This window comes from Leopardus geoffroyi, chromosome D1, assembly GCF_018350155.1.
Source record: "Leopardus geoffroyi isolate Oge1 chromosome D1, O.geoffroyi_Oge1_pat1.0, whole genome shotgun sequence".
In the NCBI taxonomy this organism is placed as follows: Eukaryota; Metazoa; Chordata; class Mammalia; order Carnivora; family Felidae; genus Leopardus; species Leopardus geoffroyi.
Window position 1 is genome coordinate 28,252,711 of NC_059329.1, and position 20,681 is coordinate 28,273,391.

Sequence of the window (20,681 nt, forward strand, 5' to 3'; positions counted from 1 at the left end):
AACAATCATTTACTTAATGTTAAGGTGTGTCTAATTGTTGTGGGTGTACTTTTCTGTGCCTGCCTGGTCACTAAGGCTAAAATACCACTTAGTTCCTCCTTAGTGTGAAGCAAGAGTGGCTTTCTAAATCTAGAGGCTAATTTGTCCTTATAGTGTCCTTACTTCTTCTTGGTCATTCAAGGAAGCCATTTTGAAGTTCAAGAGTAATTTGGGTTTTCCACTATTCTGAAATTCCATTGCTCTCCCTTAAGAGTGAGGCAGAGGTGCTTTTATTTTTCCTGTCATTTGCAGAAGATCCCCTGAAGTAATTGACTGATGGCTCTGCCCACAAGTATTTGTTATTTTCTTTGAGAAAGAGAAACAAATGTAAAACATTCTATTTAACAGTCTATAAATCTAGACTGGGAACATAAAACTCCATTCTATAAAAAATATTTAAAATGTGCCCTCTCTTCTGTCCTATTAAGGGACATAAACAATTAATTGGAGGATGGGTCGGTAGGAAGGGGGGAAAGATAGAAACAACTTCAATCTGTGCCAAAGACCTCAGAGAAGATCTCACCCACACAAAAGAGGCAAATCTGTAGACATTAGGAATTTTAAAAAGAGGAAAAAATACCAGAATTGTTATTAAAGGTGTTTAATTCCATTTCTAAAATTCGCATACACACATATTCCTTAAATTCTCTTTTCCTCAATTTCAACAAAGAGGGAAAAAAGCTCAAAACCCAACTTTCTCCTCTGAAATGGGAGAAAGTTCATTGTGTTTGGAAAATCACAAAACCTCTCTTTAATCTCTTTTCATGATGTCATATCCCAAGCTTGGGGTCTTTTATTATATTTTCACGGAATATGTGGTGACTCCTATTATATTTCCATGGCTTCAGACAGGACTGGGGATGCTTCTTCTTACTGGCCCTGCAAAATGGAGGGAATTAACTGCCATCTATCTGGGTCCCAGTCCAAGCAAGAGCTCTGCACGCATCCCAGCCTGCTTTGAAAATGAAGAAAACCTGCAACCAAGAGGCAATCTGATAATTTTGCCCAATGGGACCCAAGGAGATAGGGGTCTTAGCCATAGGGCTTTCTGTAGCCCCTTTATTATCAACTGCAGGTTTCTCTTTGCTACCTTTGGATCGAGGTTGATTGAGTCCTTGATTTAGTTGGAAGATTCATAATTTTTTAGAATTCATCAACAGAATAAAGCTGCAATACAATTTGTTCCTTGTCTTCAAATAAGGAGCTGGATGGTGAGGGGAGGGGTAGCATTCTCTCCAGGGCTTCTCCTTTGGACACCACAGCATGCCCTGTCAGCTCAGAGGTCGGGGCATTGCCAGGCCCAGGTTATTGTAATAGATGGGAATGGATGCTTTGGAATTTCCTATTAATAAGGAGGTAACAGAGTATATGTTAATTTTACATGAAAAAATTTCCACAGAGTATATAGGCAAGTACATGGGCATGTCTGGATAGTTTTAGTACACTGCAATTCTCAAACTATGAGAATAAAATTCTATTTGCACCTACCTTACCAACAACACATTCTCCAGGATCACTGTGCCCCGTGGAACAGGAGGACAAATGGGTAGAGCTTGCACACTCATATATCCCAAAACACACCACCACTTGCAAGTACTCATACAACACAAATGCATATTTTTAGATGCAAACACACAAAGCTGTGGTTTTGCTGTTGAAAGGTGACAAGGAGCAAAGACCTTTCTCAGAATCAGATCTGCCTTCTCACTATTGTTTCCCAAGACAAGTACAAGGATGATCTGTTTCATTCCCCGCCCCCCCCCCCCCCCTTCTATCAAATGCCTTGCCCAGCCACTGTGTTTCACTTCACAGCTTGGATGCTGAAAGCACCAGGCTCTTCATTTGCCTTGGAATCCATCAATCTGGCAGTTTCCCCAGTTTCAATGCCCCAGGTTGGCACAGTTAATCATGTGGGGTCCAACATTGATCTTCCTTCCTCTGTTTTTCTCTCCTCTCTGGGTTCTATGGCCTTCCCTGACCCTTCTGTCTGTACCAGTTCTGGCCTGGGCAGAGGGCCAGACTGTCTGATAGAATTCGTGTTTCTTGGGCACTAGGATCACTGGGTTTCAGGAAGTGGCAGTGAGCACAAGCTACTACAGACTGAAACAAAGGACTTATCGAATTCCACAAGCCCAGCCTTCTCCCACCCCCGCAAAGCCTGCTTTGGAGACTGCTGAAATTCTCACTCTTCAGGCAAGGAACATTTTGCTATATTTCTTTAAAACTAACCTTTACTGAGTTTTAGATACCATGCTAACCAACACACACACACACACACACACACACACACACACAGATCCACACACATTCACACATATTTTGTTTTCAAAACAATCCTGTGATGTTGGTTTTATCATCCTCTTTTTATAAACAAGGAAGTTAAGGCTTAACGAAATGAGATGATTTGCCCAAGGTTGCTTGATCTTGAAGCCTGAATTTGAATGTGTATGTCTCCTACTCTGATACCCCTGCTCTTATTCTCTTGTCTCCCACCCATACTGCCTGTATTATCTCAGAAGAGCAGAAGGTAACAGGGAAGGGAAGTTGTTCAACCATGCTGGGATTGCTCCTGTCTAGCTGTTTCAATCAACCAAACTCCTGGTCATGAAGGCAGCCTCTGGACTGTGCTATGGAGCATCCAGCAAAGGCAGATGAAGAAGAACTGGGTGAGGGCCTAGAAAGACTTGGGTTTGAGGCCTGCATGTGCCATGAATTTGCTTTGTGTCCTGAGGCAATTGATTTAATTCTTTGAGCCTCTTACATCATGACAAAGACATAGGAAGTATAATACTGTTTCATAAGCTTACTAGGAGACCAACTCAGAGAATAGTATCTAAGAAAGCTCTTACTGTCATTACCCAATGACCCCTCTCACTCCGGCCTCCCCAAATCTCTAAGTCAGTTCTTGATTTTTCTGACGAGGCCTAGAATCTTTGCCAAAAGTAAGGAATAGTCTTGGCAGCTTTCTGAGTCTTCTCTTCCTTTCAATACCAGGCCTAGGGGAGAGCAAAGTGAGCCTGCCAATCACTCAGAACCGTGCAGGCCCCAGGAAATGACACTGCCTCTCTCCCCACTTGCCTACTCCCAGGTGCCCAGCACCAAATGAACAATGCAGGCCACACATTTCCATTCCCATGTTGCTTCTTGGTATTTGTGAATTTGATCAGGTTACTAGAACAACCAAAACCAAGTGGATTTGAGATGTAATTCATTATCCCCAAAGACCAAAGGTTATCAAATGTAGTTAGTGAGAAGGTGATTATTGCTCTCTTATTCTTTATGATTTCAACATTTTTTTTTCACCAGCAACATTGAAAAGCCACTCTTTTACATTGCTTACCAACCCTTAATGGCCGATTCAAAGGAGAGAAGCTGAACAAAGTAACTAGGAGCACTCAGCACATCCTTGGAGCTTGTGTGGCTTACTTGAAGCTCCCATAACTGATGCCCTTCATGTATTTCTTCAGCACTGGGGACAGAACCCATGTAGCTACTTTCTGTGGACAATGTCTGGGTGCACCACAGGCAGCTGGGAACACTACTCTCTAAGTGCTTCCTGTGTTTGCCAGTGGCGTTCACACATTCCCTCCTGTCCCTCAGGGAAATTAAGAAGGGATCTCCTCTTAAGACTGACAGCTGCTTTGTCTTACCCATCCTTTCTACACCTCATCTCTGGAGTGAGTTATCTTAATCCTGACATTTTCCCAACCATTCATGGTAAAGCCTTTTTTTTTTTTTTTTTTTTTTTTTTGTACTGAAGGGTGAAAAATATTTCAGGTACACAGTGATTACATTGATGTGAAAAGCCAATATAGATCCCATGGCAAATGAAGGATAAAGGGCTTTATCTAAACTACTAGGACACTGTTTGGGAGCCGATTTGTGTCCCCTCCAAAATACATATGGTGAAGCCCTTACTCCAGTACCATAGAATGTGACTGTATTTGAAGAAAAAACCTTTAAGGAGGTAATAAGGGGAAAGTAAGGTCATAGGTGTGGGTCTTCTGATTGGTGTCTTTATAAGAAGAGATTTGGACACAGACACACGCAGAGGAAAGACCATGTAAGGACACAAAGAAAACATGACCATTAATAAGCCAAAGAGAGAAGCTTCAGAATGAAACCAACCTTCCAGACACCTTGATCTTAGACTTCTAGGCTCCAGAACTAAGAGACAATAAGCTTCTGTTGTTTAAATCTCCCAGTCTGCTATGCTTTGTTATGACATCTTGTGCAGACTAACAGAGTCACAGTGAGTTCATTGCGATAAGCACGAGTGTCTGGGAACATGCAGAGGCTCCAGTGGGCTACAGAAAGAAAACAGGCTTGCATGTCCAATCTTTGCACTGCCATGTTTTGCTTGTTCTTTGGCAAGTTACCATTTGGATCCTAAATTTCCTTACCTGTACAATGGGTATGATATATATCTCACTATATTGTGAGAATTAATTGAGATAATGAATAACAAATATTGTCAGACTCTGTTCAATATCTAGTTTTCTAACTCTTACTATTTCTCTTAATAACATAGGAATAAATGTGACTTTAAAAAATATTTATTTTGATGGGGCGCCTGGGTGGCTCAGTCGGTTAAGCGTCCGACTTCGGCTCAGGTCACGATCTCGCGGTATGTGAGTTCGAGCCCCGCGTCGGGCTCTGTGCTGGCTGCTCGGAGCCTGGAGCCTGTTTCGGATTCTGTGTCTCCCTCTCTCCCTGACCCTCCCCCATTCATGCTCTGTCTCTCTCTGTCTCAAAAATAAATAAACGTTAAAAAAAAAAATTAAAAAAAAAAAAATATTTATTTTGAGAGAGAGAAAGAGAGTGAGGGAATGGGTGAGGGGCAGATCGAGAAGGGGAGAGAGAATCCCAAGCAGGCTCCACACTCAGTGCAGAGCCCAACGTGGGGCACAGACCCATGACCGTGAGATCATAACCTGAGCCAAAAGCAAGAGTCGGATGCCAATCAACTGAGCCACCCAGGTGTCCCAGAAAAAATGTGATTTTCAGTGTGCACCAGGTATTATGCTAAATGCTCATCCAGTGTACTTCATTTGACCTAGTCATTTTTTTCTCCTGGTTATTGAAGACAAGTCTGTTCTCAGAACTCTGTGCTGGAGCTGTTGAAGTCAGCAACCTGCTGGCCAGGTGAAGTCCTGTACTTCCTACCTGCCCTGACTGATATTTGTCAGCACTAAGCCTTACTGGCTTGGGGATAAGGACTGCTTTGGGTGCCCACTCATGAGAGGTCCAGACTTCCTTTCCTGGGCTGCCTCATCTCCAACCATCTGTAGGTGTTCCTCTATTTCACTGAAATGCACGGTTACAAACCACTGAGACCAAACTCTAAGGATTCCCTTATAATGATTTACATCACTGAAGACAAGATTAGTGACCATGACAATATAACACACCAGAACATGAAGACTGAAGAACAGGGTTACAAACTATTCTGCCAATGTCCTGCATATTTGGACATAGAGCTTTGCCTAAAATGGACTCCTCCTGCCTAGCCTAAATGTACAGTTGATCCCACAATGAAGAAACATCCTTGGCAAACACACACAGTTCTGAAATCCTGAAATGAGAGAAGCTCCAGACCTCCAAGCAGAGGCTGACTGAAAGCCAAGAAGTTCTAGTTGACATTCCCATTGTGTGTTCACCAATGACACAGCCCTTGGCTTTTCAGGCCCACAAACAGACAGAAACAGTTCAATGAACATGGCCAGCTTCTTGGTGACAGACTCACAGAATTATACTCATAAAAAGTTGATGGACACACCAGAATTCTGATTGAATAACTTACTATGGGGAGGACATACCTTTCCAGAGATTGCTGCTATCCACTATTCTGGAAGCTGAGTTATTGACAAGCTTCTTGGTGGGGAAAGATCTAGAGTAGAGGTTCTCAGATATTTTCTGCCCCAACATATCTGAGAAATACAGCCGTCCTCCACCATTGGTGACCATATCTAGGGCCAGTGTAATTTTCCATTAGGGGCTTACCAGAGGATCTCAGCCAGGATGGAGAACTTTGATTGGTCTCTCACATCATGCCATTATCTTGGTTTAGAACCACAATGCTAGAAGGTGAGTGGGTCTTAGCTTATTCCTTCTTGCCATCCCACCTCTTTGTCTCACTTACCATTCCTTAATTTAAGAGTGTCATCCTTTTTCCTTTAAAGAAGAGGACCCTTGGGAGATCTGGGTGGTGCAGTTGGTTAAGTATCTGACTCTTGATCTTGGCTTAGCCATGGTCTCACAGTTCTTGAGTTGAAGCCCTGCATTAGGCTCTGTGCTGATGAGGTGGGACCCGCTTGGGATTCTGTCTCTCTTTCTTGGGAAAGCCTTCCCAGTCCCCAAGCTAGGTCACAGCCCCAGGATCAATTCTTTTCCCTCAGTGCATTTGTCTTGATTTATACTTACTCATTCATTGGTGATTTGATGGCATCCTGGCAAAAGACTAGTAGCCCCATAACAGCAGACACTGGAGCTGCTTTTGCTCTCCATGGTCTGCCCAACACCTGGAACAATATAGGTACCAATTCTGCTCATGCAGTGACTCGGACACGTCACTGTCCCACAGCAGCGCACTCCTTCCTGGAACAGGGTTAGAGCAGGAGTGAAATATCTCTGGGCAACCATTTCAGGAAGGACACAGCTAGGTTCCTGTCTGTGCTTAACTGAGGTTGAAGGAGCTCATTCCGACCTCAAGACGTTGAGTAGTTCCCAATTCTGACCTCTTTCTAGAACCACTGGGGAAACTTTTAAAAACACTAGTGTCCTTGCCCCATGCCCAGAGACTCCACTCAAATGCTCTGGTAGGTCTGGGCTTCCTCAGGTGTTTCCACATACAGCCAAGCTTAGGAGACCCTGCTTGAAGACATTCCCTTTTCTGCCCTCATGTGAGCTTTGATTAGCTTAATTCCCAAGGGCACCTTTTTTTTCCCTCAACTTCTTGTCATTGCACACTGTGCAAAACACTTCTGGTGCTTCATGTACCTTGATCTTCATAAAAGATAGCTATTGGCATTCCTATTTTGTGGATGAGAAACCACAGCCCAGACAGGTTAAGCATCTTAAGAACACACAGTTCCCACGTAATGAGGCAGAATTTGAACTCATGTCTATCTGACTACAGAGCCCAGACAGTACACACTTTATCATATCACCTCCCATTCATGCATCTCCTATGGCATTTGCTATCGGGGATGCCCGACATCCTTAATGATTCCCACATAGTACAAAAACTTGAGAGCTGAAGAAAGGGCAGTGTCTGTGTGGTCACTTCTGAGCAGTGTTGGCCCCTCCTTGTTGAACAGGAGTAAGGTGGAAGGTAAAATGAGACAGAAGCAAAGACTTAAGATAACAAATTTTCCCCCTTCTAATCCCCAATTTTGGACAAACATAGGGCCCAGAAATGAGTGAGGGAATTAAATTAACGAACACAATTTCTCCCTGTCATTGAACTCTGACTAATGAGTCTATTTCTGGGTAATAAGAAGGAGCAGGAAGTGACAAGGCAGTGTAATGAATTAGTGGCCCAGAACCTCGTTAGTCAGAATAATCTTTCCACGAAAGATAAATGATGCAAACATTAATTATAAAGCCAGGGTGGAATGCATCCCATTATTTGGTTTCCTAAGAAATCTATCCCGGTTATTACGAGGCATTTCAAGCAACAATAATAATAACAAAGTCAAGGCTCAGTGAGAGCTCTAACCCCCGGGAGACTCTGTGGTGGTGGGGGCAAGGGGAATCAGCTCTGTTTTCAAAAGGGGCCATTCTTGATCCGGTGAAAGCCAGCTGTGTGCTCCAGATTTTGTTCCAAGACAGATTCCCTGGCCTCGGCCTCTGCAACCTGCAACCTAGCTGTCCCTCCAACTTGGTTATTCAAAGAGGTCCGTTCTGGGTCATTAGTTTCAGGTGAGGCCTGGAGTTCAACAGAAATGTCCCCTTCATCAAGAAAAGGAAGCACAAGGCCATGGTTTTTGCCAGGAACTCCAGCATCCTGAAAGAAAGGTCAGAGATCAAAACCATGGAGGAAGCAGAGGGTAAGGGGGGGTCAGGCTGTGGAATCCACTAAGTTCAGATCCTGGCTCTGCATATTTGAAAGAGTTGGCTTGTTTCTTCATCAGAGCACTGGTAACAGCGGAGGTATCTGGTTAAGGGGATTGTTTATGAAGATAGGTAAGGTTGCACACAGAAGATACTTAGCAGCTTTTAAGGGTTCAGTGGATGGCATTGATTTTTTTTTAATTTAATGTAGTGCTCAGGGTGTAGAACTGGCAGGCTGTTGGGACATTGAAGGCAGTTCCTTCATAAGGATGGGGAAGGTGAGACAGGGGCAGAGCTACAGTCCGGCCAATGTCACATGGTGGGGGACGGGGCACCTGGCCTCCTGCCTCCAGGCTCCTGAGCTTCTGTCATCTCAGGCTGGTTTGTTGACTGGAATTTTGGTAGGCACCCAGGAGGGAAATGGGGAGAGGGAGGAGGACTTTGCTCGGAACTAAAGAGAAGGCTGAATCAGTAATAGATGTAGTTGCTGAGGCCATTACTCGGGAGAGTAAATAAACCGGAATTAAAAACTATAAAAAAGTACTCAGCAGCATCCTGGTAATAAACTTGCCCGTGACTTCACAACATAGAGGTTCCTCAGCTTCCAAAGATTTTAGCTCTCTCATGGCCACGCGGGGGTCGGGAGTCATTTGCTGCAGGGAGAGGCGCTTGAGTTAGAGGGGCTGAAACACAGCCTCCTTCCAGGTGGCATCTGATTGAAGTGGAGGCTGCTGGCTGCTTTTGTTTTGAAGGTTCTCTTGTTATCTGAATGGCAACTCTTGGGAATGAAAGAGGGGAAAAACAATTAATTGGGAATGAATTTTAATTGTCTCTGACTTCTCATTTGTAGGCGATTAAAAGGAGTCCCCTATTAAGCAATCATTCTGAGATAACGGAAGTCACCCCAAAAGTGCTCCTCTCTCCAGCCTCTTCCCTTTGGGCCCAATCTGGGCTTTTGGGTTTTCAACAAAATGAACCAAATGCAGAAAAGATAGTGGGGGAGGGAACTGTGCTGCCAAAATCTTGTTTTTTTTCTTTTTGTTTTTCCTGAAGAACAAATGTCTGTATTTGTTCTGCTGTGGTATTGACTTGGTTCACATTTGGGGAGTGCGGTAGGAAATCTGTGTGGGGGACAGGGCTCAACTGTGTTTGGGCAGCTCATCCACTGCCCACCTGGAACCGAGGCTCCACATGGGGCTGCTTGCAACCACGGAAACAGAGCCTGGCCAGCCAGGACTAAGGGAGGGGGCTTGAGAAAGAATCACCAAGACTTTATCCTCTTCTCCTCCCCACCCTGACTTGTCTCTTGTTGCTCCAAAGGGTCAGGGAGCTGAGATTCCTTTTCTTTTTCTTTTAAGCTTTACCAAGGTAGAATTGACAAATAAAAATCATATATACTTAAGGTGTACAATGTAGAATTTGAATACATTGTGAAATAATCCCCAGAATCAAGGTAATTAATGTAGCCATCATCTCCTATAGTTATGATTTTCTTTGTGTGTGGTGAGAATACTTAAGATCCAGCTTCTTGGCAGATTGGAAGTATACAACACATATCATTAACTACAGTCACCTTGCTGTTCATACGTCTCCAGGACTTATTCATTGTGCATAACTGAAACTGTATCTTTGGCCAACATCTCCTATTTGCCCCACCATTCTGCTTTCTGTTTCCAGGAGTTTGAACTATTTTGGATATCACTTACAAATGATCATGCAGGATTTGCCTTTCTTTGTCAGGCTTTTTTCACTTAGCATAATGTTCATAGAGGCACTATTCACAACAGCCAAGATGTAGAAACAACATAAATGTCCATAGATGGATGACTGGAAAAAGAAGATGTGGTAGGTAGACCTGAAATGTGATATTACTCAGCCTTAACAAAGAAGGGAATCCTGCCCCTTGAGACAACATGGATGGACCTGCGGGGCAGAGAGGTATCACTGTTCTGATGCAGAGCTGCCCAGGGGCACAGCCTACTCTTCATACTTGGCCATTGCTTTTCCCAGGGAAGGTGGAGGGATGTTGTGATGTAGGCTCCAGTGTAGGACCTGAGCCATTGGGGATGCAGGTGAGTCATGGGGCACATAGGTGTCTCAGTCAGCTGAACGTCTGACTGTTGATTTCAGCTCAGGTCATAATCCCAGGGTCATGGGACTGAGCCTGGGTCAGGCTCCGCATAGAGTACTGAGTCTGCTTAAGATTCTCTCTTCCTCTGTCCTCTTCTGCTCTCTTCTCTAATAAATGAATGAATGAATGAATGAATAAATAAATAAATAATTTTTTTTAAAGACCTAGGTGAATGAGACCCAGCCATTCAGTGTAAGGAGTGGGACAGCCTTCCTGTGGTTGTGAACCCCCTCAGTCCTTTCCCTGAGAGCTGTAGACCAGCTAAATTCTAGATGCCAAGGCCCCGGCGGCCCTATGCATGCCAGGGTCTTAGCTCCTTCCCTTTCAGCTCTCCCCATTAGGTGCCCCTCCCTCCTGCTGCTCACCCTCATCTGATAGGTCCCTCTCTTCCTCCTCCTGTGCCATCCCCCTTGCTTTCTCCCCTTCATCACCTTCTTCTTACCTTTTTGTTCCCCTGTTTGCTGTCTATATAAAAGTACTAGGAATTCCTCCACAGAAGGCTTGGCTCAAGAATATGCTAGGTGGCTCTTGGCTTCTTGCCTTTCTAGGTATGCTCTCTACTCAGCAACTTTATGGCTGTCAGGGAGCCATCTCTGTCCCCCTTGGGCAGAGTCATAATCAGCCTGGAAGGCCAGTCCCACCTCCTCTGCTCCCCAGGGCTCTATCTGGCTTCTATTCTAACCCCCACCCCCAGCCCATCACTGCACAATTTATTTATGGAGAACCAGCAGCACCTGTCTCCTTCCATCTAAATTACCTGCATATTCAAGGGGATTAATTCATAGCTCCTGCTTGCACTTGCCTTATTAGTTCTGGGCTTTGCAGAGAATATGGTTAAATCAATGCTAACTCTGTGTCTGGGGGAGTGGTGGGATGGGACCTGGCAGGACCCTCCCTCTCCCTGGGCACCCTCAGCAGACTGGGCATACCTGTGACTTAGCAGAGCGGGCAAATGGCTTGGAGCTCTGTGAAAATCAGCCAAGGGTCAGAGGTGTAAGAAGTTAAGGCCTGGTGCCAATCTGCAGGTCACCCAAGGTTGACGAAGTGCCAATCAACCATAGTTGACCAAACACAGGAAAAACATGCCAAAGGGAACTGTGACACCAGAGCTTGCTCCAGAATGAGGACCTGGGAACCTGGTGGAGGCAGTGATATTTCTTGGTTTGGGAGCTGAGGCCCCTTTGAAGGTCAAGGCCAAGTTTAGGGTCTTGAGAATTCAGTGCCCTTCAACAGTGGTGGTGGCTGGGCTCCGGAGCAGAGGCCCCTGTCCTTGAAGCCCTGGGCTGGCTGGGCTGCTCCCCTGCTGGCACCTCCACTTGCAGCAGATGGTGAAGGCGTGTGCTGGGCACTTCCCGTGCTTTACTCACATGCCCCGATTCCTGTCTCTCTTTCTAAACAAATTGTCTGTTTTCGGAGTGGACCAGACTTTCTGACACCATGCATCCTGGATGATGGGCCTTCTTGGCAGAGGGAGGAGGAGATTGTCTGAGTGTTGCTGGCACAGGAGCCTTGCCTCCTCCCTCACCTTCAGCAGCCCCAGGAGCATGCTATCAAGAGGACATTCTCTGTGCCCTCCATTTGGGAGGCCTGAAAACAGCACAGGGTCGTCAAGACCTACAGGAGCCAGGCAGGGAACTTGGATGAGCAAAGCTCGCCCAGGGGGAGGTGGATGGCGGATGGCAGGTGGTGGTGGACTAGAGCAAACGCACCTCATCTAGAGGCTTTCAGCATTTATTTTAAAGCGAGAGGCTACTTAACAAGACAGACGAATGTGCCAAATTTGGCCTGAGTGCCATGCCACTCTGCAACCCTGAGGAAACCACGCTGGGTAGACACCCCAGACAGCTTGTGTCCCCCACCGCCATCAAGCACCAAAGACTCTTGCTGTGACATGTCTTTGCTCAAGCTGCTCGGTCCAGTCTTCCTGGGATTTCTGCTCCTTCTCTTCTGACCTGCTGCTTCCCAGGCCTCCTCCAGGACCCTGACAGAGCCCAGAGCCTGCAGCGCTATGAGGGCGGTAATCAGGTGGCAGTGTAGACTACCAGCTACAGGAAAGGGACATGATTTCACCTAGGTTTTTAGTTCTCCAGGGATATAATAAGTGCTTAATACAGGTTTATGGAATTGAAATACAGACTGTCCCTGACCGCGTCTTCCCAGCGCCCAAAAGTAAGGCTTTGTGATTAACTTTTCCCTTAGAACAGTGAAGATCACCATACTTTGGGGTAAGAAGCTACTGCATTATTTGTGAGAAGCCTAATTTTTATATAATAAAAATAAATCTAGACAGGGGGTACCTGGGTGGCTTAGTCAGTTGAGCTCCAGACTTTGGATCAGGGCATGATGAGTTCAAGCCCACTATTGGGCTTGCTGCTATTGGCCTGTCAGCGCAGAGCCCGCTTCAGATCCTCTGTCCCCCTCTCTCTGCCCCTCCCCTGCTTGCACTATCTCAAAAATAAACATTAAAATAATAATAATAATAATAATAATAATAATAAAACAAATCTAAACAGATGAGAAGGCTGGGACGACCAGAGGGAGAGAAGCCCACTGATATTTTTGGTGGTGAATTGTGAGAGCAGCAATGAGACCAGAAGGTGACTCACAATCCTTCCAGGCTGTCTGTGCTCACGCAAGGCTGGCTGAAGTCACACGACTGACTGGGTGGGGTTTGCAGTTGACCTGGGCACTAGGGGTCCCGGGGAGGGTGGAGTCCTGAAAGCAGCACATGGTTCTTTGGTTATGATGCTGCTCATGTGCTTCTGCCAGGCTCCAGCTGTGCACTTTGTAGGTGCTACAAAACTTGTTCCTGTTGTGTGCGTGTGCATGAACATGCATGTCGTTTCTTCCTATCCTCTTGTCCTGCTAGTCTCCCCGCTGTGGACAAAGCCTCCATTTAAATACAGTACTCAGATATTGACAGGATACCCTTTGGGAGTGGCCACTCACAGCCCTAATTTTCTCCTCTCTGGAGACCTTTCCAGAAATGTTCTCGCATCATTCACCGGAAGCAGTGGTGGAAAAACGATGAAATGATACTGCAAGGACTTGTGCAGGTGGTTCCCAGCCCTCACTGGAAACTCCCCAGGGACAGTATCACAGTCCCACACCTTGTGTGTGCTGTCTCCTATGGCGCTGGAGACCAGAGGCCCTACAATCACAAACTGCCTTTTAAATCAAAATGCCAGAAGAGGGAGACAGGGATTTCACATCTCCAGTGAGGAAAAAAAAAAGTTGCCTTTTTGCTCCCCACCCCCCAAGTCCATTTCTCAGTCTGTTGGTGTCAGACTCTGATGTGTTGAAAGGCAACGCAAAGAGGAAGGGGGGTGGGGAGAATAGCGTCTCAGGGAGATAATTGACTTCAGAAAAGCTATGTTTGAGATGTAGGAAGAAAACAAGTGAAAATATGTTATTTTACAACCTTGATACTCCTGACCTCATTGAAAATAAATATACGCATGCTGTATGGGCGATCAGGTAAGCCTGGATGAAGGGTCCTAGCATGGGGTACTGGCGCCCTCTCGCGGCCATAAGAAACAGTGCCACATACCATCTTGTGTTTCCCAGAGAAGCAGGCATGTTGCAGAAGAGTTTGGGCACTGCCTGAATTAAAACCAGAAAATGCATTACAGCTAATTGAAAAGGAGAGCAGTTCATAAAAGTCTCCCTTATCTAAACAAGGCATTTTTTTTGTCTCTCCTAGGGTTGGTTGACACTCCAGAAGGGAAGAAGTAGATAGAGGTGGAATAAAACTAGATCCATGAGCTTGGTTTAGTCTTTGTGACTTATCAGCTACATAGCATTTGTGGTCTCAGTTTTATCGCCTGTAAAGTGATAAACTTGAAATGGACGATGCTTCTGATTTCTTCCAGCTGAGATATTCTGTTAAGTCCCAGAAGACCTTGAAGAACCCTGAAATATCAGATATCTGGCAAATCACTGATGTTAGTCTTGTGGGGCAACTCTTTGTAGGGATTGTCTCATTGCATTTACACTCACTCAGTGCTATTATTACAGTCCTTCTCTAGCTCTGATGAAGCTGGTGTTAGCTCAGTGTAACAGAATCGACTGCATTGTTCCTATGTGCTGTTACAAGAATGTCGCCATTGTTATTACCAAGCCCGGCTTCTCTGTCTGCTTCCTGTAAGGTTGCCTCTCGAAACTGATGACAAAGAAGACCTTCCCCTGGGAATGTAGATTATTGGGCAGCTAAACTCACTCCAGCTCCAAAATGTGCATCCACAGAAGGCCCAGGAGTGTACCCTGGGCTCTGAATCGGGGATCAAAAAGCGGGGCTCACAGTTAGTGGTATTTGGTCTTACATTTTCCCTTTTAACTGAATTTTTTATATGAAATTTATTGTCAAATTGATTTCCATACAACACCTAGTGCTCCTCCCAATAGGTGCCCTCCTCAATGCCCATCACCCAACCTCCCCTCCCTTCCCCCCCCCCCCATCAACCCTCAGTTTGTTCTCAGTTTTTAAGAGTATCTTATGGTTTGGCTCACTCTCTCTCTAACATTTTTTTTCCTTCCCCTCCCCCATGGTCTTCTGTTAAGTTTCTCAGTATCCACATAAGAGTGAAAACATATGTATCTTTCTCTGTATGACTTATTTCTCTTAGCATAACACTTTCCACTGCCATCCACGTTGCTACAAAAGGCCAGATTTCATTCTTTCTCATTGCCACGTAGTATTCCGTTGTGTATATAAACCACAATTTCTTTATCCATTCGTCAGTTGATGGACATTTAGGCTCTTTCCATAATTTGGCTATTGTTGAAAGTGCTGCTACAAACATTGGGGTACAAGTGCCCCTATGCATCAGTACTCCTGTATCCCTTGGTTAAATTCCCGGCAGTGCTATTGCTGGGTCATAGGGTAGATCTGTTTTTAATTTTTTGAGGAACCTCCACATTGTTTTCCAGAGTGGCTGCACCAGTTTGCATTCCCACCAACAGTGCAACAGGGTTCTCATTTCTCCACATCCTTGCCAACATGTATAGTCTCCTGATTTGTTCATTTTAGCCACTCTGACTGGCATGAGGTGGTATCTGAGTGTGGTTTTGATTTGTATTTCCCTGATGAGGAGTGACGCTGAGCATCTTTTCATGTGCCTGTTGACCATCTGAATGTCTTCTTTAGAGAAGTGTCTATTCATGTTTTCTGCCCATTTCTTCACTGGATTATTTGTTTTTCGGGTGTGGAGTTTGGTGAGTTCTTCAACTGAATCTTAACACAGTTCACTCACTTACTGCTAGAAAAGAAAACTCCCCAGTATGATGGGCATTTAAAAAAAAAAGTAAAATTTTTTCTGAATTAACCCCCTGTATCAAGACTCTCATTTTTTCAGATATTTAACCCATGTGAGCAGGATTCAGTCCTCAACCACCAGCCCCACTCTCTTCTGCCAGATGGACTTCCAGATACCCCAGTCTCATACACACTTCAGTACTTGTGTGAGGCTAACAGAGTCATTTATCTTTTCTGTTTAAACCCTTGGGATATTTCTGTTTAGCAAGACAGCAATTTCAGGAAGCTACACTGTTTTATTAAGTGTATTAAACTGCAGAGTAGCTCATCTGGTGGCCACAGTTTGTCGACTGGCTGTCTTGGCTCTATCCCAATACATCAGGGGTTGTTTTCCCAACACATTTTTAAATTTTTATTACTATGATTCAATTTCACTGATGTTATTATTAAAATTAATTTGTTTCCCACAAAGCCTAAAATACAGAGTAGACCCTTGCCAAATGCAGCATCATAACATTTCTGGAATGGTGGCCACATGAATAAATAATTGGTACTTGATGAGTGCCTACTAAGAGCCATGGAACTTTGCACTTATTTCTACTACTTTTCCATTGCAGCCCTAGAGGGAAGATGGCATTATATCATTTTATTATTATTGTTATTTTTAATGTTTATTTATTTTTGAGAGAGACAGAATGTGAGTGAGTTAGGGGCAGAGAGAGAGGGAGACACAGAATCCAAAGCAGGATCCAGGCTCTGAGCTGTCAGCATAAAGCCCAATGCGGGGCTCGAACCCACAAGCTGTGAGATCATGACCTGAGCCGAAGTCGTCAGACGCTCAACCAACTGAGCCATCCAGGCGCCCCTCATTTTATTATTTTTTAAGTTTATTTATTTATTTTGAGAGAGAGAGAGAGAGAGAGAGAGAGAGAGAGAGAGAGAATGTGAGCAGAAGAGGGGCAGAGAGAGAGGGGGAGAGAAAGAACCAAGCAGGCTCCACACTGTTAGTGCAGATCCTGACATAGGGCTCAAACTCACAAACCATGAGATCATGACCTGAGCTGAAATCAAGAGTTGAATGTTTAATCAACTGAGCCACCCAGGCTCCCAATTTATTTTTAAGAAGGCTTCACCCCCACTGTGGATCCCAATGTGGGGCTTGACCTCATGAACATGAGATGAGCCATGCAGGCACCCCATTATTATGCCATTAAAAAAAATGTTTATTTATTTTTGAGAGAGAGAGAGAGAGCAGGGGAAGGGCAGAAAGAAAGGGAGACACAGAATCCCACATCTGAGCACAGAGCCTGACGTGGGGCTTGAACCCACAAACTGTGAAATCATGACCTGAGTCAAAGTTGGGCACTTAACCGACTGAGCCATCCAAGCACCCCTATGTCATTTTAATAGATGAAGAAACTGAGGCCTGGGGAGGCCAAGTGGGTCACTCAAGTTCTCACAACTACCAAATGCTGGAGGAGACACAATTCACACCCAGGTCTGGCTCCAGGGCCTGTGCATTTCCCGTCATAGCCCTCCGGCTACAGTCATGCCCCTGATGAAATTCCATTTGGGGCCTGGTTTCAGTGAGAGATACACTGACCAGCATATTGGCTGTGGTTTTGTGTCCTTTACTCAAAATCTGAGACAAAGTGTTCTTACTCTGATGGTCCTTTTCTTAGGGAAGAGGAAAACCTCTGACCTCTGGCTGATTCACCTGAGGAGCGGCAGTCTGCAGCCCAGACGCGTCAGCAAGGATCTTTTATTACCTAATATTTAGTGCAGGGGCAGGGGAGAGGAGGAAATTGGTCCCTTGATTTAAATCTTAGAAACCTGCCCTTGCTGGTTTGTGTCACCCTGAGAGGACTAACAGCCAAATTTTGAAAGAAGAACCTTGGCATTTTCCTCTGGAGAATTTGAGTTTTGACAGGAGACTCAGAAGACTCAAAGGTCTATTTTGTGAACACACAAGTATTTTCAAATACTTTGGCAGGAAAGGAATGCGATGTTTTCTATATGATACTGTAAAGCAAAACTGAGACCAGTGAACCTAAATTATTTGGGAACAATCAGTTCAACATAAAATAAATGTAAATGTCTGAGGTGTCAAAAGAAGTAAAAGGCTATCTTTTACAAACCAGAGGTGTATGTATGTGAGCACAAGCACACTTGCTTGAGGGCACAGGAGAAAGGTGTGCACCCACTCATGGGCACCGGGAAAGGTGCAAGCACGCTCATGGGCACAAGGGAAGACTGTGCGCATGCTCCTGCATGCAAGGGGAAGGGTGCACGAATGCCCCTGGGCACAGGGGGAAAGGTGCACATACTCGTGCACACAAAGGAAAGGAAAGGTGCACATGGGAAAGGTGTGCACATGTTCCTGGGCACAGGGAAAAGTGCACACGCTTGTGTGCACATGGGAAGGGTGCGCACATGCTCCTGGGCACAGGGGAAAATTGCACATGCTTGTGGGCACACTGGAACAGTGAACACATGCTGATGGGCACAGGGGAAGGGTGCACATGCTCATGCGCACAGGGTAAGGGTACATACAGGGGAAAGGGTGCATACATGCTCCTGGGCACAGGGAAAAGGTGTACACGCTTGTGCGTACAGGGGAAGGGTGCACAAATGCTCATTTGCACAGGGGAAAGGTGCATATGCTCATGTGCACAAGGAGAGGGTGCACACATGCTTCTGGGCACAAGGGAAAGTGCACATGCTAGTGCACACAGGGGAAGGGTGCACAAATGCTCATTTGCACGGGGGAAAGGTGTACACCCTCGTGTGCACAAGGGAAGGGTGCACACATGCTCCTGGGCACAGGGGGATGTTGCACATGCTAGTGAACACAGGGGAAGGGGTACATATGCTCCTGGGCATAAGGGAAAAGTACACACATTCTTGTGCACAGGGAAGTGTGCACACATGCTCCTGGGCATAGTGGAAAGGTGCACATGCTGGGGCACATAGGGGAAGGGTGCACACATGTTCCTGGGCACAGGGAAAGGTGCACATGCTCATGCACACAGGGGAAAGGTGCACACATGCTCCTGAGCACAGGGCAAAAGTGCACTCATGTTCGTGCACACATTGGGAAGGGTGCACACATGCTCATGGGTACAGGGGAAAAGTGCACACAACTCATGCACACATAGGAAGGATGCACCCATGCTCCCGGGCACAGGGGAAAACTTCATAGGCTCGTACACACATTGGGAAGAGTGCAACATGTTCCTGGGCACTGGGGAAAGGTGCACATGCTTGTGCGTACATGGGAAGTGTGCTCAAACACTCATTCACACAGGGGAAAGGTTCACATGCTTGTGAGCACAGGGAAGGATGCACATGCTTTTGGGCACAGGAGAAAGGTGCACACACTTGTGCTCACAGTGGAAGGGTGCACACATGTTTCTGCACACAGGGAAAGGGTACACACATACTCGTGCACACAGGGAAAGGGTGCACGCATACTCATGCACACAGGGGACAGGTGCACACATGCTCCTGAGCACAAGGAGAAGTTGTACATGCTCGTGCATACATGGAAGGGTGCACACGTGCACCTGAGTACAGGGAAAAGGTGCACACACTTGTGGGCTCAGGGGAAGGGTGCACATGCTCCTTGGCACAGGGAAAAGTTGCACACGCTCATGCACATAGGGAAGGGTGCACACGTGTTCCTGGGTACAGGGGAAAGGTGCACATGCTCCTTGGCACAGGGAAAAGTTGCGCATGCTTGTGCACACAGGGAAGGGTACACATGTGTTCCTGGGCACAGGGGAAAAGTGAACATGTTAGTGCACACAGGGGAAGGATGCACACATGCTCCTGGGCACGGGGGAAAGGTGAACACACTCATGCACACATAGGAACGGTGCACATATGCTCACGTGCACAGCGGAAAGGTGAACATGCTAGTGCACACAGGGGAAGGGTGCACACATGCTTCTGGGCACAGGGGAAAAATGTACACACTCATGCGCACAGGGAAGGGTGCACACATGCTCATGCACACAGGGGAAGGGTGCACACATGCTCGTAGGCACAGGGGAAGTTGTACATGCTCGTGTGCACAGGGGAAGGGTGCACATGCTCCTAAGCACAGGGAAAGGGGCGAACAGAAGATAAAAGACCTAATCAGATGACCTTACAATTCCATATTTTCGGGACTTTTATAATTAAATTTTTAAGATGGGCCTACAGGCACCACACTAGTTATCAGAGATATATTTGCTCGATAAATTTGTCTGAAGCACTTTTTTTAAAATTTAAAACCTTCAAAACAATAACAAGAATAGCGTATTGAACAGATTTCCCCCATATTTGCCATGCAGCTTCTAAGAACAAGGCATTCTCTTACATAACCACCACAATGATCAAATCCAGGAAATTTAACATAGATATAATGCTATTTTCTAGTATACAATCTGTGTTCAAGTTTCCTCAGTTGTACAAACACTGTTGTTCCTCACATTTTCCCCAACCACTGACCTGGTCCACTTAGCTACACTCAATTGTCAATTTGCTTTAGCCTGCTTTCATCGACCACAGTGCCTTAGCCTGAATTTTTTAAGATGACAGACAGACTGGCAGTGCTGAGTGCTTTTCAAATGCTGCTCAACTCACCAGCAGATAATTTTGCATCTGGCACATAATATCTAATGAGTATTATTAGCAGAAAGGAGGACGTCTGTGAACTGGAGGGCCAGAGGCCCCAGAGCCCGAGCCTTCCTGGCTTGCTTCACTTACGTCAGAGGTGGCAGGTGCCAGGGGACAGATGCCCATGGTTTGAGTTCTGTTCTGCTATTTCAATTTGTGTGAGCCACCCACCTTCTGTTAACCTCAGCTTCCTTCTCTCTGAAGTGAGGGCTTCCTATACCAGTAATAATTAAGTGGCACATGGTAGGTAAAAGTGCTTAGTAAACTACGGCAAAATGCTAGACCAATGAACTATATTATAATTTATTATTAATATACCAGTGAGGCAGCCTGGAGCTAGAATAGCACAGTGCAATTGAATGTTTGTAAAATGCTATGGAGGAAAATAAAAGTGGGCTGTCCAGGTAGGAATGCTGGTGTGCAGTTAGATGTGGCTTTCAGGGTCCTTCTTGGGGGTCAAACAGGGTCTCCTCTAGGCACTTGCTTGCAAAGGCCCTAAAGGCGGCAGCTTACTGAGCACCTGCTGGGGGTCAAATGTTT

General features: G+C 45.6%; 1 protein-coding gene across 2 annotated transcripts in view; it reads left to right on the forward strand.

Moving 5' to 3' along the window:
• NTM (neurotrimin) overlaps positions 1-20,681 on the forward strand; it is a 948,891-nt gene that overhangs the window by 281,136 nt on the left and 647,074 nt on the right. The gene's annotated exons all lie outside the window — the stretch shown is intronic.